This window comes from Pinus tabuliformis, chromosome 5_2, assembly GCF_031772625.1.
Source record: "Pinus tabuliformis cultivar Carrire ecotype Pingquan chromosome 5_2, CPIR1, whole genome shotgun sequence".
Lineage (NCBI taxonomy): Eukaryota > Viridiplantae > Streptophyta > Pinopsida > Pinales > Pinaceae > Pinus > Pinus tabuliformis.
The window spans coordinates 715074603-715087213 of record NC_142306.1 but is presented as its reverse complement, the minus strand read 5'-3'; positions in this window follow the sequence as shown (position 1 = coordinate 715087213).

Genomic DNA, 12611 nt, shown 5'->3' with positions numbered 1-12611 from the left:
CTCAAGAATCTGGGTTTGGTCTTTTAGAATCTATGACACAAACACACTCAAATGCCACAACAATCCTACTTTGAAAAACGAAATCTACAAACATGGGTGAATCAACTAGCGCATGACAATTTTTAATTTGTTCAAACCCTTATTTGTTATATTACAAACTATAATACAATAGTCTTAGGGCTCTTGTATCAGAGATCATGGCCCTTACATACCCCCTAATACAAGGATACAACTAGGGCTTGGTGTTAGCCACTTTGACTACCAATCTACCCTGAACAAGACAACACTTGACCTACTTGTTGATGGTGGCCACGATCAACCCTTTAAATCCCCGTGTCCTAAACCCTACAACATTCCCACATACAATCATTGTCTGATTGATCTACGATTGTGCATATTGTCTTCTGATATGCAATTTGACACCTCAAATTGCACAGATATGCCCTCATCTAGGGCATTTTAGATATCCTCTCTAAGAATCATTTCAACCCCTCTAAAGGACTGCATGTAGGGCGCACACAGATTTGTTGTTCAAACCTATGAACAAACCTTCAAAACTAACTCTTTCCATTCGATCCAACAACCCTCCTCTATTTGTTTTCCTCTTTTTTAGTTCACCTTGGAAGATATTTAGGGCTCACAAAGGATCAACATATACACAATACTTGTGCATGCTCCAACCACCCTAATCTCATGGATACACCAACAAGACTAGCTTCTCCTTTAGGGTCTCGGTCCTACCTTCCTCATGGATACACCAACAAGACTAGCTTCTCCTTTAGGGTCTCGGTCCTACCTTCCAAATTTGAACCAAGGCTCCACAAACTCAGACTATGTGACAAAGAAGCATGGCTGCAGTATCATGGAATGGCCCTAATCTAGGGCATACAATCTTTGTCCTGAATTCTTCAGAACAACCTTCCATCTCTTGGCTTTTAATCAACTTGAGAATCCATATCAACACACCTTGTGATAGCCTTGTCACCCATAGCTATAAGCATAGATCCTCTGAGATTTCCGCCCTCTTTAGGGCTCCTATCAACACTATAGGAATACCCTAAATTCAACCTATTTGCAAACCTCAAACCAATGACAAAACCTCAATTTTAAGCCATTCTCTCTTGTGCATTTATCTAAGGAATGACAACCTTCTTTTACTGCTTTAGATTAGGCATAAGATGATTGTCCAACACCTAATTCAAGCCTCGACCCTCCTTTAAATCACATGTATAAACTTGGTCTTGTTCATAGAGAGTTTGTTACACTTTTGTGCCCATAATTCTGCCCTTCTAGCTCGACTAGTGGATCCCATGCGTCCTATACCAGAACGCACAACAAGATCCACTACACCATCTTCTCTCCAGCTCAACCAGGATCCTAGGGTTTGTGTTTGCCTCTGATCTAATCCTCTTTTTGATCAAAATGACCTTGATGGAAAACTCGACCTCCTTGTAGCCCTCCTTGTCCTCCAAGCTCGACCTTTCCTTGGCTACATCTCTAGCAGCCCTACAACCAAATGAGTCTCCTCTCACTTGATGTATTTAGTCTTGATATTAAGGCCTCCTTAAATAACCTCTTCCTTAGGCCTCTTAGGAACCCTTTAGAACTTAGGGGTTTTGATCCTCTAGACCTTAGGAATTATTTTTCCCTTTTAATTTTCCTTTTAATCCCTTCTTTAGATTTTAAACCCCATGATGGGTCTAAAACCCCTTCTCTTGGGTTCTTTGCCCACAAAGACTTTTGTGGCCAAACTAACGCAAACCCAGATCTAGGGTTGTGGAGTACTTCCCAAGCTACACAATTCGACAATGTGTAAAGGTAAATGAAGTAAATATGAGGAAATTTACTTCATTATGGGCAAACAAAAAAGATGTATGTATGAGGGAACTTACATGTTTGTTACTAAATTATATGGTCTTGATGCCTATTTTCATTTAACACTTTTGTTGAATTATTATTATATCATGCGAGTTTGTTGAAATTTAGATGTAGTACAGATCAAGAAAGGTGAAGGACCATTGGTGAAACTATACTGTATTTTTTTAGTGATGTGAGGCACTATAGCAAAGGTATAACTGAATGCATATTATATTATTTGAGATTTATTGATATAATGAATGCTATGCAAATGTAGGTAAAGGTGGAGGAGCATTGGTGAAACTACAAAAATAGTTTTGTGTCAGAGACTTGCAAATGTGTAGGAGAATGTAGAGCCAGGAAGTGATTTCAATGATATCTTCTCATTTAAATAGAATGGTTTTCCTTTCCTCTTGTCTTGTTGAGGAATTATGATTTTTGGTGATTAAATATGATGTAGCTTTGCATATTGCTCATAAGACATTTTGTTTTCATTTATGATATTCACATTTCTATTTTGATTTGTATTTGGTGCATTCAGTGGGAAATTAGGGCATGCCCTAACAACCCATATTTCCACATCATAGTGGGTCAAGGCAAAAGTTGAGGTGATATGCATGGTTACATGTGTGCATTTAAATTTGAGGCATTTTACGTTATTTTCCATTTATTTAATTATTGATTACAATGTAATGTAGGTAATATAATGTGGAGAAATTACTAGCTAAACTATTGAAATGTACTTGTGAGGGAGAGATTGCAATAGAGAGCAAAGGTAAACACAAAGATAGAGGTGAGTTCTCTTGGTGTAAATCTCCATATATGATCCACTATTTAAGTATATGTGATCCTTCCTCATCTATTTCGGGTTTATGATTTTTAGTGTTTGCATAAGATGTACTTTCTAGTGCTTATTCATAATATCTCACAACATTTTGTGTGTATTTAATATTTTTGCATAATGTTTTGTTGAATCTTTATGAGAAAGAGATTGTAGTAGAGTGCAAAGAATACAAAGCTAGAGGTGAGTGATTTTTTTGGTGAAAAATCTATATATGATTTGTTAAGTAATCATTTCAGTTGAAATACAACATTTATCTTAGTGTTACGAACATCGCGATCAAGATTAAATCGGCGAGGGGAAAAAATCGGAAAGAATCGTAAAAATCGGGAAAAAATAAGTAAAAATTGGCAAAACATCGGCAACATTAAAAAATATAAAAAAATAATTTCTTTGCTTAATTTTGATCAAATAGATTAATCCAGGCCTTATAATATGGTAGAGAAAGTTTAACATGCCTGATCAATGATTTTGACTTGAGTGAAGGGTACATAATTGCTAAGGCCATGACAAAGGAGTTCAACAATCAACAACACCAACACTGGGGTACATATAGGGCTTGATGCTCTTGATTAAATATCAATCACATGCCATCATACGTGATATAATTCAATGAAACGCCACAATCCCATTCATCCTAAAAATTGTTAAGTCCGCTGAATTTTGAATGGGATATGAAATTCTATTTTCTCCGTATGAAGTTTGATGAGGTTGTAACCACTCTTAAACATCCTGAGTCATTTCATAGTAATGTTAAAAACTAAGTAAAAGGATGGAAATGAAAAATAAAGTAGAATGTCACTTTTACTCTAAGAATTTAACATTACCATTAGCGAGCATCTAGGAAGCGTCTAGGGAGCATCAAGGGTCACCTTGGGAGTATTCGAAAAGTGTAGTTCCTCACATAACAGTTCGAAATTTCCAAAAAAAGAAAAAAGAAAAAAAGCCCTGTGGAACTGTGTGAACCATCCACCTTCTCTTGGATCCACTCACGATCTACGGTGGATACATGCTAGAACCTCCACAGATCTACACTCGATCCTTTCCATATCTGTAGATTGGGCAATAGGAACCACAGATCGGGCCCCCATGGATCCAATTTTCTAGGAATCGCCAAAAAAAGGTGGAACTACGGATTTGATTTTCGGATCCATGGTTCTACTGAAGGATTGGTGGCCGATCCGTACAGGACACAGTTCTGCTTCCATGTCCTTTGGGGGGGGGGACAGTTTCTACAACACTAGGTCAACCCATCAATATTGGTGCATATGTAGATGGTGACAATGGAGTGGGCAAGACTTCAGGGCCAAGGGACATAGCCAAGTGACCAGCTAATGGTTGTCCAACATCCTAGGAATATAGATGCAAGGGGGGAGCAATTGTGGAGCCATGAGTTATCCCTTTCCTTGTATTGCTTTAACCACCCTTTTAGTGTGCCTTTTACTTTTTAATCATAATTTTTTGATATGGGTGCATGGCTCAGGAGCCCAAGCTTACATTTGAGAGATCTAGCATTTATTGTTCCTTAGGATGAGGTAGTCTATTTCTCGTTAGGGTTGGAGCAATACAAGAATTCTTTTATGTGTGGAGCATCAAGTGCTTTAGGAATTAGGTGATGGCTATGTGGGCAGAGCTCATACTAGGATTTTGCCCACATGTTAATTTTTGTCCCAACCATTTTTGCATTTTTCATTTTTCGATTATCATGGCTTTCTTTGCTTTCATCATTCTTTCAGATGCATGAACCTCTAGGGCAATGTTATTTGGCCCAAACACAAGGATGGGGATGAGTGTGTCAATCTCCATGATCAAATGCTACTTTCCCAAAGAATGGATATGGAATAGAGGGAATGATGGAAAGTGGCAAGTATGGAATATCATAGCCATCCTACTTCAATTAGAGCCTCCCTAGCATTATCCTTCTTATAATCCTAAGGCCTTAGAAGAGGTCCCAATGGACTAGGATCAAAGACTAACCACCCAATTAAAGTGAGGAAATAAGAATACAGTGAAGATCAGTCAGTCATTTATATCACCCTTTGATTGATATTATTATCCCTCAAATTAATAAGCAAAAGCCTAACTACAAAATGGTAAAACTACCTCTTGATGGATGAGCACCTTCCTTCAAGAAGAAATGACAGATGGGAGAGAGAAATCTAACTAGAGCATATATGTGGATGGTCCATGGCATCATGTTAAGTGTTGGTTGGTTGCCTCTCCAAGGAGGAGACATTTTTTTCCTATGGGTTACCCACTTTTCAATGGATAATAGGGCTCTCACTTATTATGCTAGTTGCTACCAGTGAATTAAACTATTGCTACAAATGCTTGATGTAGATCATATCTACTGGTGTAGCTTGACAAGAAACATGTTTACATCTTGCATACAAGATTTGTAACCTCCCTTTCATTGCTTTACTATGTAATGCTCATTTAAATTATAATGATGTTCCTCCCTCAGCTATTAAAGGTTTGTGATTTTTGGTCTTTGTATAAAGTGTACTTAGTTTTGCATAAGAGTTTTGGCCAGTGTTTAATATTTCTCATGACATATTTCATTATTTGTTTAATTTGTCTCATGAGATTTTAGGTGTTTCTAGATTTTTCCATAAAATTTTACATTCTCTATTTAATATTTGATGATATGGTTTTTGTTGGGTTTTGTTTGTGGGGAAATTAAGGCAGGTCTTAATAAACTATGTTGTGGATATACGACTAATGCACATCCCACAAGTGTAGTAGGTGAAGGCGCTCATGTGGTATGTAGTTCTATATGTGTTAATTTAAATTAGAAACATCTTACATTTTTGTCATTTATTTAAATATTGAGTGCAACACAATGTGGAGGAATTAGCATGAAGGAAAAATGATGAAACTATTGAAATATCTATATCAGAAACACCATATTATAATGAAGAGGTAGAGGTAGAGGTGAGTTTTCTTTTGGTCAATCCACGTGATTGTCTATGAAATCCTTCTCATTGTGGCCTTTGGCCTCTGTGGTCTCAATTTAATACTTGATGGTCTTAATTTAATAATTATCTATTTTTTTGGTTGCAGGATGTCGTCCTTGATTGGCCATGGATGTTTTTTGGGCTTGTAGAGGAGACTTTGTGTGTATTATTCCTATTTTTTTTTTTTTTTTTTGCTATTTTTGTTTCTTTTTTTCTATCATTCTTTGTGTATTTTGCTCTTGCCTATTGTTCTTTCGTTTTTCTACAGTTATAGGTTTTTTTTGTTGCATCTGTGAGCATGGCCATGCTAATTTGTGGTTTGGTGTTTTGTTTTTTGTGTTCGCTTTCTCTTGTTTTTCTTACTTTTGTTTCATGGTTTTTGTTTTGGACTTAATGGATGGGGCAAGTAAGGTGAAGATTTCATGGATGCAATGAGAAAATGTGAAGGAGGTATGTATGAGAGAATCTATTTGTTTATTGTTACAAAATTTGATGGTTTTATATTATTTTAATTGAACTCTTTTGGTGCTTCTTATATCATGTGTGCTCATGTAAATTTATAGGGTAAAGGAAAGTAATTAGAATCTTAGGGCAAAAGCAAAACTTGCCTCTCATTGAGTAGCATTTGTAGATATGGATGAAACAAAACAAAATTTTCAAGCCTAGTTATAAACATACTACTTTTTGTTTCAAGCCTAGTTATAAACATACTAGTTTTTGTTTAAAATTAGGAGGGGGGATTGGGCACTTTGTGCCATTAGAGAGTGTGGGTTTCTCACTTATATTTCAATCTCAAAAATTTCATTAAAACATGACACATTTGTCCTTTCAGCTCCATAACATCTGCAACTTTCTTCATCTTACTTAGATGGTTGCTTCATGTTACTTAGATCCTTCTCCAACTCCCAAATACACTTCTCTTCTTCAGACTTCAGCTTTCAATCTTGGATAAGGAACCAAAAACATCATGGAATCCCTCTATCACCCTCTCTTAGAGGAATACATGTTTGACAAAAACTTACCATAGTAAGGCAATAAAATGAACAGAAGAAATTTGGCCTCCCTAGAATTCTGGGAAAGAGTGTGTCCAACTTTGGTATGTGCAAGGTTTAGAGACAAGCATGGACTTCAAACTCACTCCAACAACTCCCTTTAGACCTCATCCTACATACATCTTTTTTCTATTTTTTAATCAAATTCGGTTGGGCCTTAATTGATAGGATATAACTTTTTTGGATGTTTTGGTTGGAAGTTGTTTCCTGAATTCATTGTATTTGATTGCAATATGATTATTTCCTTTTGTAATGAGCCGGGAGTCCTCTTTTCATTGTATGTAGAGAGGGACTTGTGGGCTTATGAGATTTCAAAGAACTCCTCTCTCTAGAGTAACTTTGTTTGATCCTTTGGGGAGGTAAACCCTCTCTCTAGAGTAACTTTGTCTGATCCTTTTGGGAGGTGATTTGGAGACTGTTCCACCCAGGTCACAAGGATACCTATAGGCTATGACAAGAGGCTTAAATGGATAGACTCTAATATTTTTGGGAAGAGTAATTTGGAGATTGCTCCAAGTCACTAGGATAGTTATAAATGGAAAGAATAAATGGATAAACCTTGATGATTGAAAATTCAAATGCTATCCATGCTTCTTTCCCAGAGAACCTAGGAAGCATGGAGTCATGTTTGAGCACGCATACAAAAACACATGGGTTGTCTGCGAGGATAATTGCATGCTTAACATAAACAAGTTTGAAATTGTAAATTTGGAGTGTAGTTGAATCAAATTAGTTGTTTGGTTCGGTTAATTGACGACAATTTTCTAGTGATAATATAAATCCCATAGACTTATCTCTGTTGCATATCACCCTCAATGCCATAGGATTGGACACTTCGGTAACTATTGAGCTTTAGCACTCTCTTTGTTACAATAAACACACTGTCTTTTAACATGGGATGCGCTGACAAGTAGGTCATTTTTTGTGAAAGTTAAGTGGCTTCCACCCAAAACTTAGCCCCATATTGGTGGTTTTTATTTTCAGCCAATTGGGTTTTCTTATCTGGTGACATCTCCAGAGCTTTTTGTAGACAAGGTATGTTGTAATTTGTTATAATAGTAAGCAGCTTGCTAGGACATTTCAAGCCATGGTGATGATGCAGTTACCTAAAAGTAGGTAGATCTAGGGAATAAGAAAAATCCTAAGGCAATCAGAACTATATCAACGATTCTCCAAGGTTCAACTCATAAATTCACCTTATTTCTCGATGGATCAATACGGGGATTATGAAATTGCTAGTATGCAATACACTATGAATTGATCGAAGCACGACAATTATCATGGGAAGGCTAGTGTTCCTTTTTTTTTTTCAGAAGAAAAAGCATAATAAGATTTATATTATGTATAAGAAATATACAGAGCCGATATGTACAGTATCTGGAGGATCATATTCCTTAGATTTTTCCCTCACAGTTGGGGGGTATATTTGAAGAGAGCATCATATTTGTGGATGTTTAATCATATCAAAAACCTTAGACTATCCGGAAAAAACAGAATGCCTGTAGGAGATAGAGATACAAATTCTTATCCATATAGCAAAATACAAGCATATCTGCCTAAGTTATGTACCGGGCATCGAGAAAGGTTGAATCTCAAAAGCGCAGGAGTCGACTGAGATGATCAGGTTCCATATGCCGATTGGAGAGTACAGCCCTTTTTTTGACAGAAGATCCGCTTGCACATTTTGGTTGCGCTTTATATGAGCAATAGGGAATGTATCAGAGTTGCATAGAAAAGCAATCCTATTCAACCATCCGAAAAGATTCTCATTTGCTATTTTCTACTTTCCATTCACATGTTCTATAATGATTTTCGAGTCTCCGTATACTTTTATAGGACCAATATCCATGAAAGAACAAAAGGTGAGCAAACCATGCAGAGCCATGGCTTCTGCCTTGTTGTTTGTTCCTTTACCACCGTTCCAGAAAATAGAAAAATGGTGGTCCTTTGAAAAAGCAATGTAAACTCCGCAGGCACAAATGCCATCCTTTGCCGCACCATCAAAGTGTGCTCTTGGGAATATAAGAGGAGGGAGGCCAGAGGGAGCCGAATGTTGAATTATCTGTTGGGGCAAGAGCTGAATGAAGGAGAAATAATATGTGATAATCTTGTCAACAATATTTCCAAAGTCCTCATTGCTATTTTGAAAATTTTTATTGTTACGCCACTTCCATATGTACCATATAGTAATCATAGGAATAGAACGCCAGTCAGGTCTAAGAGCGCCCCAACATTCAAAAGCTTCAACAATAGAAAGATGTGAAACGAATGGAAAGCCAAAGAACGAAGCCAGCTTCCTCCAGATGAGCTGGGTTCGATTGCAGAGTAAAAATATGTGAAGGTTAGCTTCTGAATTGTCAAGGCAGATCAGGCAAATCAATGGGCCCTGCCAGTTCCTTTTCTGTAAATTGTTCCAAGTGAGATTTCTATTGCGGTATACGAGCCAAGAGAAGAGGATGATTTTCATTGGACAACTGGCTTTCCATAAGACAAAAGGAAAAAGATTTCGAGTGGGCTCTCTGAGCTGCATTAGCAGAGATAAGTATATATCTCTCACTTGGATATTGAGCGATCCTTTCTTCACCTGCAATACTAATACATCTCTGTCTACAATCTTGTAAAAACCCGCATTCCTCATGTTCCAAATGATGCTGTTCCATTGGGTAGCCAGGGCACCATCCATGCCCAGATCTCGTTCCGATTTCCATATCGGGATGCCATTTTTCCAAACTTGAGCCCAGAAAAATATTCCCTTTTGGTGGAGGAATCTGAGAAGTAGTGGGTCGATTTTTGGATCTGGATCAATACCCATGATGGAATCCAGCCCAATCCAGATTTTATTACCATTTTGAAATTTCCAAGTAATATTCCTACTGAAGAAAGGCAGAATTTTCTGAAAGCTTCTCCAAATCGCTGAGCCTTGTGAGGGCCAAGAGAATCCATTCCTGTACCAGTATGTTATATCTTCATTTCCAAGATATTTGGATCTGATAATATGACTCCATATATTCCTCCCGAAGATCGCCCACCATAGTGACTTACACAAGAGGGCTTTTCCAAAAATGCAGAGATTCATGATGCCCCAGCCTCCAAGTCTTTTGGGGAGAGAGATGAATTCTAGCTTTGTGAGGTGATATTTATTTCCATCCTTACATCCGCCCCAGATGAAGGTAGCCATCAATCTGTTAAGATTATTTATAGTAGCGGGTGGGATGTAGAACAGATGAGCCTAGTATACGCTGATTTGAGCCAAGACAGCCTGGGATAAAACTGCTCTACCTGCAAGTGATAAACATTTACATTCCCATCCTTGAATCCTCTTGTAAAATCTGTTAATGATCCAACACCAGTCCAAAGAGTTGTAACCTGTGGGCTTTAGATGGTAACCCAAATATTTAAGCCCGTCCTTAATGGACGCCGCCCGAATGTGTGCCTCTTATTTATAAGTTATTTATGAGAAACCCTAAACGCTCTTACCTTAATTCATATGAACCACAACATATAACTCACATGTAGCTACTCCAAATAAAAAAGAGGATCACAAGGATACGAGTACATGGATAATGAGGAGTATTCCAAATTAAAAAAAGGTTTATAAAGGACACAAGTACATGCATAATGAGTACGATGAAGGACACATGGTTCATAGAGATGCTTAATCTAATCACATAGATGACTTAATTAATGATGTTAATAATATGAGGGAGGATGGTGGTTAAAAAGTTCTAGCAACAATTTATAGACAGGATAATAAACTACTTGCAGAAATAATTGCATGTTCTATGAATATATTTGAAACTGTGAATTGGAGAAAAGTTGAATTGGATTAGTTGGTAAGGATAGGGGTTACTGGGTGGCGATTTGCAACTAGTGTTATTATAAATTCCATGAATTCATCTCAGTTCCATACACAACATCATACTCAGTGATATAGGAATGGAAACCTAGGTATGTGTCAGTCTTTTTGATAGTCCTTCGTTCTACCTAACACTATATTTTAACATGAGATGCTACTGACAAGCATATAGTTTTGGTCAAATTGACTTAGTTTCCACCTGTGTCATGCTGATGCCACTGTATTGTTTTTCTTGTTAAGCCAGACGGGTTTCCTTCTTGATGACATTCCTACATACCTTTTGTCAACAGGCTGTATTGGTTTGTACTATAATTTGTAGCAGTAATCTCAAAGTTTGCAAACAGAGATGTCATATTCTCTACTACTCAAAGCATGTCATTTGTCAGCACTAGGAGATATGACCTAATCTCCAGTGCCATAATTTAGAGGAATCTTCATTAATAACATATCTTTTAGTGTCAGTGTGAACATGCATTGAGTCATAAGTGACATTGTTTTGTAAATTAATGCAGTAAAGACCATTAGACAAAATACCATTCCCAACACAATCAGATTTATAAAATAAACTGAAGGATGTTTCTGAAAAGTTAAAGGAATATCCAAAAGGTACAATCCTTGAAACTGAAATCAAGTTTCTAGAAAAACTTGGAACATAAAAGGTCTTTTCCAATTCTAAAACAAAGCCACTATTTAAAGTTAAATAGCATGTTCCGAGGGAGGCCTTGCTCCAGAGACTCAGAGATATTGGCATTTCTGCAACCCTATTGACCACTATTATGCGCCTATATGAGTTTGTTCTTGGTCGTCTTCACGCAGCCCATGGGATGTCTGATTTCATTCGAAGCACTATTGGGGTTAAACAGGGTTGTCCACTGTCCCCTACCCTGTTTGGGATCTATATTGATGAGTTGGAAGCATTTCTACATGAGCATATCCAGGACATTGATGGCTGCCTTCTTCACCAGGTTTTGATATCTATTCTACTCTTTGCTGACGACGTGGTCCTCCTCTCCTCATCCCCAGAAGGATTACAGAGGCAGCTGGATGCCTTAGCTCTGTTCTGTGACCATCGATAGTTGACAGTCAACCTAGGTAAAACCAAGGTTATGATCTTCAATGGGGTGAAGAAAACCTCAGACCTTCACTTTCTATTCAGAGGGGAGGAGATTGAGATCACCAGCACGTATACATACCTGGGCGTGCAATTTTTAGGTCCCCGCTTTAGTTTGCGACCAACACTTCAGCCTCGGATCAACAAAGGATATGGATCCTTAGCCCTTCTCGAGAGACAGTGCTTTCGACATCACTTCCAGGACATCTCGTCCAAGATGAGCCTCATGGACACCTTGATTCATCCCACTGTTCTATATGGCTCAGAGATTTGGGGACTATCTTTACTTGAGTCAGACTGGGTTTCAGCTGAGAGAGTCCAGATTCTTCTTCTCCGCCACATCATTAGGTGCAAACTGACAGTGCCGCAACACATCATCTTGACAGAGTTTGGAGCTTAGCCCTTTCAGCTTGAGATGGTCTTCAAATTGGTTTCATTCTTGCATCGTGTCCAGGGCTTGGCAGACTCGATAAAGAGTAGGGACCGTTACCCTTACTTGGCATATTGCTCTTTTGAGACTATTGCCCGTTCTACCCCCTCAGGCCGAGCCAGATGTTGGTTTACGGGAGTTTCAAACCTCTTAGAGTCAATGGAAATTTAGTTGGATCATCTCCCTCATTTCCGATATTCCTTAGATGTTCCTGGTCACCTTTTACCTACTAAACAGGAGCTAAAAAAGATCATCAGGGAGGAAATCTACAGGCAATTCGTCCAAGTCACCTGCGTCAATCCTCTAGGAGGGTTGCACCCAAAGATGGTCTTCTATGCTGAGCACTTCTTGGAGTTGAGAGACGGGCTCATTGTTCGACCCCAATATACATTTCACCACTGGATGCATGCTCTTCGCATTCCTCTAGGCTAGTTTAGAGTAGGTTCTCATAGACTTCGGGTAGAGACAAACCACCAGGTGGATAGATTAGACAGACTCTTCCAAGCA